Source organism: Oncorhynchus gorbuscha, linkage group LG19 (genome assembly GCF_021184085.1).
Source record: "Oncorhynchus gorbuscha isolate QuinsamMale2020 ecotype Even-year linkage group LG19, OgorEven_v1.0, whole genome shotgun sequence".
In the NCBI taxonomy this organism is placed as follows: domain Eukaryota; kingdom Metazoa; phylum Chordata; class Actinopteri; order Salmoniformes; family Salmonidae; genus Oncorhynchus; species Oncorhynchus gorbuscha.
Genome location: NC_060191.1, coordinates 36,667,855 through 36,685,328, shown reverse-complemented (window position 1 = coordinate 36,685,328; position 17,474 = coordinate 36,667,855).

Sequence of the window (17,474 nt, the reverse complement as noted above, 5' to 3'; positions counted from 1 at the left end):
ACTCCAACTGTATCTAACATTACTCATATCACTTATCATGTATATACAGTATATTATAACATCTATTGCACCTTGCCTATGCTGCCATCACTCATCCATATACGTATATGTACATATTCTCATTCAACCCTTTCGATGTATGTATTAGGTAGTTGTTGGGGAATTGTTAGATTACTTGTTAGATATTACTGCACTGTCGGAACTCGACGCACAAGCATTTCGCTACACTCTCATGAAAATTTGCTAACCATATGTACGTGGTCAATAAAAATGTATTTGATTTGATTACGTTTCTCTAAGTAGTGAGAATGCTTGGGAGAAGTCCACGTTGACAAGTCATCTTTAGACAGGTCATTTTCTTAAATGTTTTTTTTTTTGATTGAGTAAAACATTTTGTCAACAAGAAAATTGTGTTTGAAAAAGGTTCATTTTTGCTGTAAGCCATTTGACCACAGGTTGGATAATATTAATGTAGTTTCCAAATACCAATCAGCAACGGCGCTATAAATCCGTCTGCATATTGAACACTGAGATTGCCATAGGGCCAGGCTCTTTGGCAAATGACAGGAGTGGAATGTTCACTAAAAAGACTGGTACCCAGACTAGAAAGAGTGTTCTGTACACGGTGTTGTTTTCTGAGTTGGTTCAGGTGGTGGTTGAGTGGGAACCTTTGTTCCTGACTTGACGCTGTCACTGCCTGACTTGATGCTGTCACTGCCTCTCAGAGTTTGCTCCATCAATCACACCTGCTGCAGACAATATAGCTAGAGGGGCCCTTCATGACCACTTTGTACAGTATATGTCCCCGAAAACACAATCTGTTACCATCAGTTACTGTCCATCATGAAGGCTGTGCCCATGGGAACCTAACTTTAACAATCAGTCACCTTCATGTGAAATACTCTGCAACTGTTAAAGCATCAGACAGGTTCAGTACATATAGCCTAGTTGATTTTATTCAAATACATAGGGTGTATCTATATGTCGAAAAATAAACATTTAAAAATTCAGACCAATCGATTGGTCGAAAGAAAAGACTACGCTTGGTTTTTGCCGTGGACAGCCCTAGTAGAAATGCAGGAAATGAGCTTGAGATGCACAAACAAATTCATACATGTGCATAATATTGGTCCATTCTTAATCAAAACAAATGTCACACATATATTATTTAGTATATGTAAAGACACGATTAAATCAAGAAAAGTGTGATGGGTGACAATATTAGCCTGTCGCTTGTGGATTATATATTATCACATGAATGATGCCCAGTATAAGAAAAAATGCCTTTTGTTTTGCTACTTTTTTGAATCATAGTCATACACCTCATGCAGCCTAGCCCATAGGCCTGTATGTTTAATGTTTGTATCACAATTAAATTATCTAAATAACTTCTTAAAATTCAGCACATAAATCCGCTTTGAAAGGGATATAGAACCTAACTGTCATATATAAGCAGCGTTTCATGTGAAGACAGACACATCGGAGACGCAACTGCGCACGTCCTTATCCAATTCCGAGGCGCATTTTGAAGATATTGGATGAACTGTCCACATGTACTTTTCGTCAACAACAACAAGATTAGTAGGCCTAACAAACAGCAAAAGCACAAACCAATGTCAATCTGCTATCCCCCCTAGTACAAAAGTTGACATATTCTATTCTGTGCGATAAATAAATATTCCAAACAAAGTCTGTGGACAGTTGTGGGATGCGATAGATCCAACTGATCAGAACGTTTAGCTTAAAATGTTGATAAACTATTAGGCTACTACTTCACCTTATAAGCGCAGCAATACGCAGACAGCAGTAGGCTATAAGTACAAATGTTCCATTAGCTAGAAATCACCATCATCAAAAATGACCACAAATGTGATTATGACTGTAATGCTTTTATTATAAAGGTTCATTTTTATGGTGAAAATGATCTTCCCCAAAATTGAAACTCACATGCCACGTGTGTTTGCCAGTTAAACTCTACAGCCACTGTAAAGTGGATTAATGTGCTTAATTTTAAGATGTTATTTGGCCACTTTAGGTAGTTGTGATACAAACGGAGGACGCTTTTCCCGCTTTTCACTTAAAGAGTGAATGGTTCATTTTCATGCCAGAGAGTTAGGCTATACCCCCGTTGAAAAGCTTAATATTAGGAGAGTTGAGATATAAATACAGTAGGCCTAGCCTATAGAAAGCTGATGGGATCATCTTATTTTTAATAGAAGCCATCACTCTGTTTTCTCACATAGTCTATAAAAATATTGCGCAAGTTGAGCTCATGGCCTCTCAATCAAATGTCAACTACATTATATCTCCCAAAAGAATTCTCTTCGATTATAGTCACAGCCTGTATATCCCCCCCGAGCAGGTACCTCGACGGCCCTTAAGGAACTTCACTGGACTCTACGTAAACTGGAAACCATATATCCTGAGGCTGCATTTATTGTAGCTGGGGTTTTAACAAAGCTAATTTGAGAACAAGGCTACCTAAATTCAACCAGCACATTGACTGTAGCACCCGCTTGGGCAATACACTGGACCACTGCTACCCTAACTTCCGCAATGCATACAAGACCCACCCCCGCCCTCCCTTCGGCAAATCCGACCACGACTCCGTCTTGACCCTACCGTCCAATCGGCAGAAACTCAAACAGGATGTACCTGTGATGAGAACCATTCAACGCTGGTCTGACCAATCGGAATCCATGCTTCAAGATTGTTTTGATCACTCGGACTGGGAAATGTTTTGGGAAGCCTCAGAAAATAACATTGATTTATATACTGACTCGGTGAGTGAGTTTATAAAGAAGTACATTGGAGATGTTGTACCCACTGTGACTATTAAAACCCACCCTATCCAGAAACTGTGGGTAGACGGCGGCATTCGCACAAATCTTAAAGTGCAAACCACCTCATTCAACCATGGAAAGATGTTGGGGAATATGGCCGAATATAAACAGTGTAGTTATTCCCTCCAAAATCAAACAAGCAGAATGTTGGTATAGGGACAAAGTGGAGTCGCAAGTCAATGGCTCAGAGGTAAGACGTATCTGGCCAAGTCTACAGGCAATTACGGACTACAAAAAGAAAACCAGCCACGTCACAGATACCAACGTCTTGCTTCCAGACAAACTAAACAGCTTATTTGCCCGCTTTGAGGATAATACAATGCCACCGACATGGATTGCTACGAAGGACTGTGTCCCCCCATCCTCTCCATGGCCGTTGTGAGTAAGAGTAAACGTGTTAACCCTCGCAAGGCTGCTGGCCCAGATGGCATCCCATGCCGCGTCCTCAGAGCATGTGTAGCCCATCCGGCTGGTGTGTTTACAGACATATTCAATCACTCCATATCCCAGACTGTTGTCCCCACATGCTTCAAGATGGCCCCGATTGTTCCTGTACCAAAGAAGGCAAATATAACTGAACTAAATGACTATCGCACTCACTTCTGTCATCATGAAGTGCTTTGCCACCCTAGACCCACTTCAGTTTGCCTACCGCTCCATCAGGTCCACAGATGATGCAATCGCCATCACAATGCACACTGCCCTATCCCATCTGGACAAGATGAATACAGTGCCTTGCGAAAGTATTCATCTCCCTTGACATTTTTCCTAATTTGTTGCATTACAACCTGTAATTTAAATTGATTTTTATTTGGAATACATGTCATGGACATACACAACATAGTCAAAATTGGTGAAGTCAAATGAAAAACAATCACTTGTTTCAGAAAATGTTTCAAAATTAAAAACAGAAAAGTGGTGCATGCGTATGTATTCACCCCCTTTGCTATGAATTCCCTAAATAAGATCTGGTGCAACCAATTACCTTCAGAAGTCATAGAATGATTTAAATAAAATCCACCTGGGCCTTCTCGGGTGGCACAGTGGTCTAAGGCACTACATTGCAGTGTTAGCTGTGCCACCAGAGACTCTGGGTGTGAGCCCAGGCAACCGGGACGTCCATATCAGGAACTTTGAACATCCCACGGAGTACCATTAAATCCATTATTAAAAGATAGAAAGAATATGGCACCACAAAAAAACCTGTCTAGAGAGGACTGCCCACCAAGACTCACGGACTAGGCAAGAAGGGCATTAACCAGAGAGGCAACAAAGTGACCAAAGATAACCCTGAAGGAGCTGCAAAGCTCCACAGCGGAGATTGGAGTATGTGTCCATAGGACCACATTAAGCCATACACTCCACAGAGCTGGGCTTTTGGAAGAGTGACCAGAAAAAAGCTATTGCTTAAAGAAAAAAATATGCAAACACCCTGTAGCAGTTTTGCCTTGAAGAATGGGCAAAAATCCCAGTGGCTAAATGTGACAAGCTTACAGAGACATACCCCAAGAGACTTGCAGCTATCATTTCTGCAAAAGGTGGCTCTACAAAGTATTGACTTTGGGGGGGATGAATAGTTATGCACGCTCAAGTTTTCTGTTCTTTTGTCTTCTTTCTTGTTTGTTTCACAATAAAGCATATTTTGCATCTTCAAAGTTGTGTAAATCATGTTGTGTAAATCAAATGATACAACCCCCCCCCCCCGAAATCAATTTTAATTCCAGGTTATAAGGCAACAAAATAGGAAAAATGCCAAGGGAGTTGAATACTTTCGCAAGCCACTGTACTTATATAAGAATGCTGTTCGTTGACTGCAGCTCAGCATTCAACACCGTAGTACCCTCCAAGCTCATCATTAAGCTTAAGTCTGGGTCTCAACCCCGACCTGTGCAATTGTTTCCCGGACTTTCTGATGGACCGCCCCCAGGTGGTAAAGGTAGGAAATAACATCTCCACTTCGCTGATCCGGGCCCCACATGAGTGCATACTCAGCCTGCTCCTGTTCTCCTGCTCACCCACGACTGCTTCGCCATGCACACTTACAGCTCAATCATCAAGTTTGCATATGACACAACAGTAGTGGGCTTAATTACCAACAACAACGGAGACAGCCCACAGGAAGGAGGTGAGGGAACTGGGAGTCTGGTGTCAGGAAAACAACCTCTCACTCAACATCAACAAAACAAAGGAGATGATCGTGGACTTCAGGAAACAGCATAGGTAGCACGCCCCTATCCACATCGTCGGGACAGTAGTGGAGAATGTCGAAAGTTTAAAGTTCCTCGGTGTACACATCACAGACAAACTGAAATGGTCCACCGACACAGACAGTGTGGTGAAGAAGGCGCAACAGCCTCAATCAACCTCAGGAGTCTGTCATCTAAAACCCTCACAAACTTTTACAGATGCACAATTGAGAGCATCCTGTCAGGGTGTATCACCGCCTGGTATGGCAACTGCACCGCCATCACCCGCAAGGCTCCCCATAGGGTAGAGCGGTGGTGTGGTCAGGACAAATACAACACCCAATGTCACAGGAAGGCCAGAAAGATCATCAAGGACAACAACCACCCGAGCCACTGCCGGTTCACACCCCTACCATCCAGAAGGCGAGGTCAGTACAGGTGCATTAAAGCTGGGACAAAGAGACAGAAACTGTTTTTCAATCTCAAGGCCATCAGACTGTTAAACAGCCATCACTAACACAGAGAGGCTGGTGCTTACAGACAGACTCAAATCATTGGCCACTTTAATAAATGGATCACTAGTCACTTTAAAAATTCCACTTTAATAATGTTTTCATATCTTACATTGCTCAGCTCATATGCATATATTGCATTTTATACCATCTATTGCATCTGGCCTATGCTTCTCGGGCATCGCTCATGCATATATTTTTATATGTACATAAACACAGGGAAAAAAAGAAACGTCCTCTCACTGTCAACTGCGTTTATTTTCAGTAAACTTAACATGTGTAAATATGTGTATAAACATAGCGAGATTCAACAACTGAGACATAAACAGAACAAGTTCCACAAACATGTGACTAACATAAATGGAATAATGTGTCCCTGAACAAAGGGGATATCAAAATCAAAAGTAACAGTCAGTATCTGGTGTAGCCACCAGCTGCATTAAGTACTGCAGTGCATCTCCTCATCATGGACTGCAGCAGATTTGCCAGTTCTTGCTTTGAGATGTTACCCCACTCTTCCATCAAGGCATCTGCAAGTTCCCGGGACATTTCTGGGGGGAATGGTCCTAGGCCTCACCCTCCGATCCAACAGGTCACAGTCGTGCTCAATGGAATTGAGAACCGGGCTCTTCGCTGGCCATGGCAGAACACTGACATTCCTTTCTTGCAGGAAATCACGCACAGAACAAGCAGTATGGCTGGTGGCATTGTCATGCTGGAGGGTTATTTCAGGATTAGCCTGCAGGAAGGGTACCACATGAGGGAGGATGATGACTTCCCTGTAACGCACAGCATTGAGATTGCCTGCAATGACCGCCCCAGACCATAACGGACCCTCCACCTCCAAATGGATCCCGCTCCAGAGGACAGGCCTCGGTGTAACGCTCTTTCCTTCAACGATAAACGTGAATCCGACCATCATCCCTGGTGAGACAAAACAGCGACTCGTCAGTGAAGATAACTTTTTGCCAGTCCTGTCTGGTCCAGCGATAGTGGGTTTGTGCCCGTAGGCGACGTTGTTGCCGGTGATGTCTGGTGAAGACCTGCCTTACAACAGGCCTACAAGTCCTCAGTCCAGCCTCTCTCAGCCTATTGCGGACAGTCTGAGCACTGATGGAGGGATTGTAAGTTCCTGGTGTAACTCGGCTGTTGTTGTTGCCATCCTGTACTTGTCCCACAGGTGTGATGTCCGGATGTACCGATCCTGTGCAAGGCGTTGTTACACGTGGTCTACCACTCCGAGGACGATCAGCTGTCCATCCTGTCTCCCTGTAGCGCTGTCTTAGGCGTCTCACAGTACGGACATTGCAATATATTGCCCTGACCACATGCCTCCTTGCAGCATGCCTCCTTGCAGCATACCTATTGCACATTCACAAAAGTGAGCAGGGAACCTGGGCATCTTTCTATTGGTGTTTTAACAGAGTCAGTAGAAAGGCCTCTAGTGTCCTGAGTTTTCATAACTGTGACCTAAAATTGCCTACCATCTGCAAGCTGTTAGTGTTTTAACGACTGTTCCACAGGTGCATGTTCATTAATTGTTTATGGTTCATTGAACAAGTATGGGAAACAGTGTTTAAACCCTTTACTATGAAGATCTGTGAAGTTATTTGGATTTTTACGAATTGTCTTTGAAAGACAGGGTCCTGAAAATGGGACTTTTTCTTTTTTTGCTGAGTTTATTCTTCTTGTATCCCTTTACATTTGTGTGCACACGGTAGTTGTCGTGGAATTGTTAGATTACTTGTTTGACATTACCGCACTATCGGAACTAGAAGCACAAGCATTTCGCTACATTCGCATTAACATCTGCTAACCATGTGTACGTGACCAATACATTTGATTTGATTTGAGGTATTTGATTAGATTTTCGAATACATTTGCATTGATGTCAGAGTGTTTAGAGGACAATAAAGTGCCTGACAGTTAGCACGTTTGGTAGGCTACTAATGACCATCATCAGCATCAGAGCTTGGGGAAAGAAGCCTAATCACTGTGACTAAACGGTCACATGGAATTTAACTGCATTCATGACTTGTGACCAACAGTGTGGCAGTAATATATATATATATGTTTTGCTAATAGGTGGGGCTCAAAAAAGTGCCCCACCTGCCCTGAATGAAGTGTTGTCACTGTACTCATTCTTCCTAAGGAAATAGAATGTGATGGGTGCAGAGGTGCCTCTTCCTATAGGCAGACCAGTAGTGCATCACCAGTTTTCCACTTGCAATGTCAGTCACTGATATTCACTCAATTTATCCATGTCAGCTAGATGTTTTTAGATAGCTAGGTAAGGTAGTGTAGCCAGCTATCTAAACCTTGTAGTAGGCTTAAAAATCCCCTGATTACCGACCGGGCATGCAGGGCATGTGCCCAGGGCCAACATTGATTGTCATATGAAAATGGAGGCGATGGGGAGGATGGGGGGGGGGTGGCCTAGACTAAGTCTCGCTTAGGGCTCCCAAAAGGCTAGAGGCGGCACTGGATGGGTTAGATTGATTCAGCTCGACTGACTGCTATTTATTCCCTCCAATGGTTTCCAAATTAAACGAAACTTCTGGGAGAAACCATTTCAGAGTGTGTTCCTGGTCAAGTTGCCAAACTGTCTCACAACAATAAAGCTGACTCATACAAACCAAAATGGCTTTCTTTCAAGAAATTCACCTCATGTTGTGGACACAATATAAGATCTCTATTGTCTGAGCCAATCAAAATCATTCCTGTCAGTTAAACTTTGTGTCTTTGGATGAATTCATACTCTTATTTGTTACAGCAGTGTTACTGGAGCAATCATTTGGTGTATGATTTAACGTAAGCCTGTGCAAATTATTCTGCTTTATTGTCTAAACAATTCACAAACATTTAAGTGAAGAAAATGCCTCAATCTTAACGCCTTAAAGGCACTTTTTATCTGTACAACAGAAATATATTCATTCATATTTAAGGTCTGTTCCTACAGCAAACAATTGTTAGATCACGGTTGTCAGTTTTGGCCTTGTTTTGACTAAGTACAGCACTATCTCTTATTCATTGGGTGCTGACATGCTGTGAAACAAACTAACACAATTGCCTCTACATTTGATGCTATCAGCAGGTTAAGAGCAAACTCTCTCTATGCCAGAATTCTCTCCTAAAAGCTGCATGAATGGATCCTCTGGCATTTCTCCACATTTTTATCTGGGCGCTAATAAGCCACAGAGGTCGGGTGTCATGCTCCTGCAGCAGGGGGACGTGGCCTTCCGGAGCCAGATACAGAGGTCATCATCCAAACAAGACATCCAGGGCATACGGGTTTTCTCAGGCTTTTTCCTGCCTCGCCTGGTTAAACACATTAAGGAGAGCTTGGAAGCAAAGGTGAGTCACAGCCTTGTTGTGTCTGGCACCAGTGGAATATGTGAACACCTCTGTATTCCTGTTACCCACGTGAATCTCCATCCAACACTGTTGATGGACCATCGTCCCCTTTAAGATCAGACGAACATCAAGTTGGAGCTGGGATTTTCAATGGGTTTAGAAGCGCTAGACCTCATCCAGCAAACTGTTCAATTGAGAAGTGATGCAGCGTTTTTCTGCTTCCTTCATTGTTTACACAGCCCACAAAAGCAATTTCACTGACCAGCCAGCCTTATGCTCGAGAGTGATCGCTCTTTGCTCAGGTAGGTGTTGGTGGTGGTAAACATTTGATGGGTAAACTGTTGCAACTCATTTGTTCCCTCTGCCATTGTTCCATTGTCTGTGCATGGTCTCTCTGGGATAAGGACTGGTATGGTCTTCCACTCATCATTATTGACACAGACGTTTGGATAATTGTGTCTTACAATCACAATGTTAAAAAAAATGTATTGAACCAGACTTTTCAAATTCGGCTTGTTAGAGTGATTCAAGACCCAATTAACGTGTTAAGATGAATGCTTGGCATTCGCTACAGGAGAAAAATAAGTCTTATGATGAAGGGAAATATGACGACTGTCACGCTCTGACCTTAGAGCTTTTTATGTCTCTATTTTGGTTTGGTCAGGGTGTGATATGGGTGGGCATTCTATGTTCTTTATTTCTAGGTTTTGTGTTTCTATGTTTTGGCCGGGTATGGTTCTCAATCAGGGACAGCTGTCTATCGTTGTCTCTGATTGGGAACCATACTTAGGCAGCCTGTTTTGCCACCTTAGGTTGTGGGGATGTTGTTTTTTGTTAGCTCTGTGTAGCCTTTGGTACGTGACAGTCGTGGTTGTTTTGCTCAGTGGTCAGTTGTAATAAAAGTATAAACACTTACCACACTGTCCACTTCTTCCGACGAGCGACAGAATCACTGTGTACTACTATGTTAGAATGTACCGTGTGCATCATTTTGCCCACTTTTCTGTAGTAACTCAAGTAGCTGTGTGATCCGAGACCAGGCACCCAGACAAATGTTGAACATTTGAAATACTAATTCACCTCACTGACTCACCCAATATAGCCCAGAATTGATCTTTCAAAGAATCTTCGAGACATTTTAAACTGTTTGAACATGTTCTTTTATTGCATGTTTGAAGAAATTAATGGCTAAGCAATTAGAGGAAGAGAAAATGAAGAACATAACAGAAACTCACCCAGTTAGGCCTAATGGCACCACTAGGGATTCTCTATGCCCATCTGAACAGTAGAAATCACGAGAAGCATAATATCTCTCATAATGGGATTGAATATTCCACTATTTCTTACTTGAATTAACAAAGGATACTACAAGCAGGGGGCTGCTGCAACTTTTGTCCCTTCTGAGCGAGTGGCAGAGGACATACATGTATGTGCCTGTATCATTATAGTGTTTATGCGGACTGTATATTTATTCTCCTCTTGTCAAACGTGAATAATTTGAGATATAAACAGTAAGTTTGAATAACCATAACATCAGATCTTTCTCGTTCTCTCTCTTTAATTAGGCTGGTCTGCACCACAACCTTCAACAAGTCTCAGAAGAAATGGTATGTTACCAAAACCCAAACTTGAGCATTTTGCCAATATCAGACCACGTTTTATATGGCTTGTAAGGGATTAAAAACCAGTGGAATAATAACTCAGTGCAGAGAATCCTAGCATGCAGAAAGGAAGACAAAATACCACCGATCCACCACCCCACCTGCAAAAAAATATGCAGCAAATGTTAGTCTTTCATCTATTCTAGCAGAAAGCTGGGACACATACCAATAGATGTACTCTGTCGTTTCTAAATTAAACCTGCCCAGGAATTTGAATATCAATCTCCCTGGTATTATGCATGAATTATGTACACCTTCCAACACACACACAAAGACAGATCTAAACAAACTGTACATACTGTACGTACACATACCGTTTTTTGAAAATAAACTACACAGCAGTTTTCATTAAAACAGACAGAAGAAAACAACAAATCCTATTGGTTCACAGCCAAGGTGCAAAGGGTGTGAACACATAAGGAGAACATTTTTTATAGTTCCATGAGTTGATATCATGAGGGCATTACTTGCTTGCCAGTTAGATCCTGGTACACTAATAGGTCTTTCATGGAATTCTATAGAAACCAACTGACAGTTACACAAACTAAGAGAAAGTACCTAAATCATTGGTGCGAGCAGTCATTGCTTTGCAAGACTACCATGACTATTTTCCAATTTAGAGATCTAAAAAGGGTCATGAGAGAACTTGGTTGAGAATAATTTTCTTCAACTAACTTGCTGAGTGGTGGGAATCTAACCTCTCTATTGAATCCTCACTGTTAAGGTTTTCTTTTGTCGAAAGAGAGGCGGACCAAAAAGCAGCCTGGTTATCTTGATACATCTTTAATGAAGATAATACCGAACAATACAAAAACGTACCGTGAAAAACCAAAACAGCCCTATCTTGTGCAAACAAACACAGTGACAGGAACAATCACCCACAAAACACTCAAAGAATATGGCTGCCTAAATATGGTTCCCAATCAGAGACAACGATAAACACCTGTCTCTGATTGAGAACCACTCTAGGCAACCATAGACTTACCTAGACAACTCTACTATACCACAATCCCATAACCTACAAAAACCCCAAGACAAAACACACCACATAAATAACCCATGTCACACCCTGGCCTGACCAAAATAATAAAGAAAACACAAAATACTAAGACCAGGGCGTGACACTCACTTCACCTCCGTCAAAACAAGACCCCCCCCCCGACTGTTTAGAAACAGATGTTAGGGCAATCTGCTGAACAACCCTCAAAACTCAGCGAGAAATTAAACAATGATTAAAAACGTTAAAGATCCACACGCTGGGGAGGCTGCACCTTTCTGTAGCGCTTACCACCCCCTGGATCTCATTCAGGGGTAGTGCCGTTCACTGCAATGTCAATCAAAAGAAAATAACAAGCTGCCTTGCCTACCCATCTGAGCAAATGCAAATTACCTCGATCCCATGCATACTGACAAAATAAGTTGAAAATATGTCGGAACTTTGAAGTTGAACGCTGGCGTCTCTGTCCCTTATGGTTGTGTGATTGGCAGTGAGTTGGCGGCCAGACCAGAGAATTTGCTGTAATGCTCTCTTTATAATGTCGGCTTTTCGAGGGGTTTGGGTTTGGAAACAGGTGTTCTACACCGAGCACATATTATTAGGGTGTCATTTATCACTTGCACAGGTGGAGTAGAATAAGAGGGCCAAACTTGGTGGTGGCTGAATAGGGGACATGGGCGTTGGTGACAGGTGAACAGAGCTGGTGTGTTTTGTCGCTGGTGGCAGTGCTGTCAGGCTTTGTGACAAGCTGTCCGTGACATTGAGAGAGACAAAGCCTTCAGATCCTCCCTGCAGAGCACACTTCTCTCAGCACAACATGTTTACGGGGAAAAACTAAAAATGAGCACAAACACTTTGGAAAGTTTTAATCAAATAAACACCAAACTGAACTTGCATTTTATAAAGAAATTGCACTTTTAGAAGATTCTGCTGGGGAGTAAATGCCTTCCTTCGCATCACCAGTATAATAATCATCATCATCATAACTGTTGTGCAATATTGCTGTTGTTTGTCTCTCTTGAGCCACCGTAGCTTCAAAACAGACATAAAACCTCATAAAAATAGTTGCAAATAATCTTTCATTTAACAAAAAATACATTTTGCAAACATTGAAAAAAAACAGTATTTGCTTTGTCATTATGAGGTGATATGTGTGATTGATTTAATTTAATACATTTTAGAATAAGGCTGTAACACAACAAAATGTGGAAAAAGTCAAGGGGTCTGAATACTTTCCGAATGCATTGTATCTATAATCCATTTTTCCTTGTATGTCCGTCTGGATTGTATAATGTGTGGATATCTGTAAAGAAATCACCTGGACCAAACCTTCTCCCAACCGGCTGCAAGCTTCAGCTATGATACCGCATAACCTACCATCATCTACCACAGCCAAGTAATAGGTGCCAGTTTTGAAAATGTTAGATTCAGACAGTTTCTATACAGATAACCACAAATTATAGAATCTGGACAGATGGACATGGAGATACGGATTATAGATACAGAGCATTTGGAAAGTATTCAGATCCCATGACTTTTTCCACATTTTGTTATGCAGCATTGAAGATCCCCAAAAACACAGTGGCCTCCATTATTATTACATGGAATAAGTTTGGAACCAGCAAAACTCTTCTTAGAGCTGACCGCTTGGCCAAACTGTGCAATCGGTGGAGAAGGGCATTGGTCAGGGAGGTGACAAAGAAACTGATGGTCACTCTGACAGAGCTCCAGAGTTCCTCTGTGGAGATGGGGGAACCTTCCAGAAGTACAACCATCTCTGCAGCACTCCACCAATCAGGGCTTTATGGTAGAGTGGCCAGACCAAAGACACTCCTCAAAAAGTCACATGGCAGCCCACTTGGAGTTTGCTAAAAGCCACCTAAAGGACTCGCAGACCATAAGAAACTAGATTATCTGATCTGATGAAACCAAGATGAAACTATTTGGCCTGAATGCCAAGCGTAATATCTGGAGAAAACCTGGCACAATCTGGCACAATCCCTACTGGAAGCAGGGTGGTGGCAGTGGTGTCAGTATCATGGTGGCAGGATCATGCTGGTGGCAGTATCATGCTGTGGGGATGTAGCGTCTTACCCAAAAAGACTCTAATGCTGTAATCGCTGCCAAAGGTGCTTCAACAAAGTACTGAGTAAAGAGTCTGAATTGAATTCTACTACACCGGCTCTGATGTTAGTCAGATGTGGTAGGTCTTGCAAACTATTATGGACTACAAAGAGAAACCCAGTCGCGAACGGCCCAGTGACGCAAGCCTACCAGATGAGCTGAATACCTTTTATGCTCGGGGTCTCACATACCACGCCTGGTCTCCGTCAACCCCACCTCCTGGAGCCAGCAGCTGGTAAGGGTCGATTACGCCCGCAACACCCTTCCCTGCTCTGCCACGGGCCTATCTCTGTTTGAGTTTTCCCTGGGGTATCAGCCCCTAATCTTCCCCGATTAGGAGGAAGAGGTCGGCGGACCTTCTGCCCAGATGTTTGTCCGCCGCTGTCATTGTACCTGGAAGAGAAACTGGTCGGCCCTCTTCAAGACCACCTGCTGGTATTGACGACAAGCGTATTGCCATCGGACCCCGGCTCCCCGGTCTCGTCTTGGGCAGAAGGTATGGCTATCCACCCGGGATCTGCCCCTCTGGGTGCAATCCTGTAAACTCTACCCCCGGTTTACAGGCCCATTTCCCATCTCCAAGATTATTCGCCCCTCTGCTGTTCGTCTTCTGTTGCCCCGTACCCTTCGTGTACATCCCACCTTTCATGTGTCCAGAGATATCCTAGACGATTTACTTATGTAAATGTGATATTTCAGTTTTTGCTTTGTCCTTATGATGTATTGTGTGTCGATTGATAAGGGGAAAAATCATCTATTTTAGAATAAGGCTGTAACATAGCAAAATGTAGAAAAAGTCACGGGGTCTGAATACTTTCTGAATCCACTGTATGCCTTCATTAACAGGATTTTTTGAAAAACAAGAACCCGATTTCAAATTGTTAGCCAAGTATTGTTTGGCGTCCGCATTGACGCCTCCTAAGGGTGCCATGAGCAGATGTGTGGAGTCCTATGTAGGGCTACCTCATCCTCTGACCTCTGACCTGTATGGAGTTTTTAGATTGTAGCCAGCACTTTTCTGCCATTTTTTTAACCTGAGGATTGAAACAGGACAATGCTTGCTAATGTCCCATCAGTCTGTTTCTGTCTTAGTTTACCTGCACCTTATTCAAGGTCAATAACAGAGTCGTTGCTCACTGTCTGAGCTCACAAGTGATAGATTCTCTGTGCTGTCACATGTGTTGCTTTTATGAATTTCAAGTTTATATTATCCAGAGTTAATCCAGATAATTTAACGTGTTAGACTTAGTGCTCATTTAATCGGTGTAGTATAATGTTAGAGGAACACAATAACTTTCCATTCCAAGGGCAGAATGAAAATGTGCAAAGAGCAAAATAGTACCGTCAAATATGATTTGGTTTTTCTTCTCCTTTTGAGTTCTCGCCAGTGTATTATTAAATCAGTCAGATATTTGATTTTCCAATTGTATTAAAGCGCATTCTGTTCTCACCAAATAACATTTACTCAAGGGAGCTCTCATAAAGCAAGCAAAAGTCAATATGGCTCCACATCACTTGAAAACATTTACTGCCCCTGCCCCTATTTTAATGTGCCATGTGTATTGGATTAATTGCAGGGCCCACTGCGCAAATGTTTTCCTCATGGATAAATAAGAAAACATTGATCACAAACTCAGAGATGTAATACCTTCCATAAATGTTTTGTGGTAGTGAGAAATGACTAATTCCTTGCACGGACTGTTTGAGAGAGTGAACAATTGGGCGCTTGGGACAATAAGGTTCTATCTGCAAAAAGAGGATTCTGACATAATGGCTTTAATGGTTTGAATGGTGTCAGCAACTTTTAGCTGGTATTTGTTTTTACTTAATGACACTGCCCATCCCGTTAGCGGGATCATTTTTGTCAGCAACCGCTGAATAGCATAGCGCCACAGTCAAATAATATTACAAAAAAATATTCATAGTCATGAAATCACAAGTGCAATATTGCAAAACACAGTTTAGCCTTTTGTTAATCCACCTTTGTTAATTCAAGCAATCCACGCGTTTGTGTAAATTTATCGATAGCACATCAAAACATTATGTACACTAAGCATTAAGTAGCTAGGTCACGAAAATCAGAAAAGCAATCAAATGAATTGTTTACCTTTTGATGATCTTCGGATGCCTTCACACAGCTTGTCCACATGCTCTGTAGTGTCAATGTGGTCCTAAATCCAGCCGGCTGTAACCGCCAAACAGCCGACCCGACCGATCTGATGCGTCCGCATGGTCCTAATACACACCATTGTCGCCTTTCGTATCACAGTGCATTGATAAATCTGGGGGGAACAAAAATCCAATTTTAGAGATCCAACCCCCCCTTCCCCAGTGAAAGTTGCGCCCCTGACTATAGGCTTGGGTTACTATACAAACCTTAGTAACCCAACTGCTGCTTCCTATCCTAGACTATGGTGACATCATCAATCAAAGCACAACCAAGACCTTACTTTGCGAATCAGAAGTCATTTTTAACAATCTTTTCAGATTCATTCTTGAATGACATTATAAGACATATCATTGCACAATGTATGCACCTCCAAACAGAAGACAACTGCTGTGGTACCAATTCATTTTAAATGTATCAACTACATTTTCCTGTGTATATTAGGGAACACCTCAGTTTACAAGACTCACACTACTCCTTTCGACAAGAGCAGAATGGACAAATTCCAAGGGTACATCATAAGGTTGGATGAGGTTGGAGTAAGATCTTACAAATACAAAGCCACAACTGACTGGAATAATTGACCTATAAGAATCAGTGCAACAACAAAAAAATCACACAGTGAATTGAAGTCACACAGTTCAAATGTTAAGAACAAATTGTTTGTGTTTGCAATTAACAGAAACATCATGTAGCAGCAGTTTTTAACAGTTGTAGGCCTGTTAGTAGTTGTACAACAACTTTGTAATGCTGTTAATGTACAGTTGAGGTCAGAAGTTTACATACACTTAGGTTGGAGTCATTAAAACTTGTTTTTCAACCACTCCACAAACGTCTTGTTAACAAACCATAGTTTTGGCAAGTCGGTTAGTATATCTACCTTGTGCATGACACAAGTCATTTTTCTAACAATTGTTTACAGACAGATTTTTTAAACTTAGCAGAATTCCAGTGGATCAGAAGTTTGCAGTTGACTGTACCTTTTGTACTAACTAAGTTGACTGTACCTTTTAAACAGCTTGAAAATTCCAGAAAATGATGTCATGGCTTTAGAAGCTTCTGATAGGCTAATTGACTTTGACCAATTTGAGTCAATTGGAAGTGTAGCTGTGGATGTATTTCAAGGCCTAAATTCAAACTCAGTGCCTCTTTGCTTGACATCATGGGAAAATCTAATGAAATCAGCCAAGACCTCAGAAAAATAATTGTAGACCTCCACAAGTCTGGTTCATCCTTGGGAACAATTTCCAAACACCTGAAGGTACCAGGTTCATCAGTACAAACAATAGTACGCAAATATAAACACCATGGGATCACGCAGCTGTCATACCGCTCAGGAAGGAGACGTGTTCTGTCTCCTAGAAAATAATGTACTTTGGTTTGAAAAGTACAAATCAGGGTGTGACTAGGTTGGGCATTCTATGTTCTTTTTTCTATGTTCTTGTATTTCTTTGTTTTTGGCCGGGTATGGTTCTCAATCAGGGGCAGCTGTCTGTCGTTGTCTCTTGCTGTTTACCTGTTTGTTTTTTGGTTGTTTCGGTTTCACTTTCATTAAAAGATGTGGAACTACATGCACGCTGCGCCTTGCTCAATTTTTGACAGGGAGTTTGAGGATAGCAAGCGTGACAAA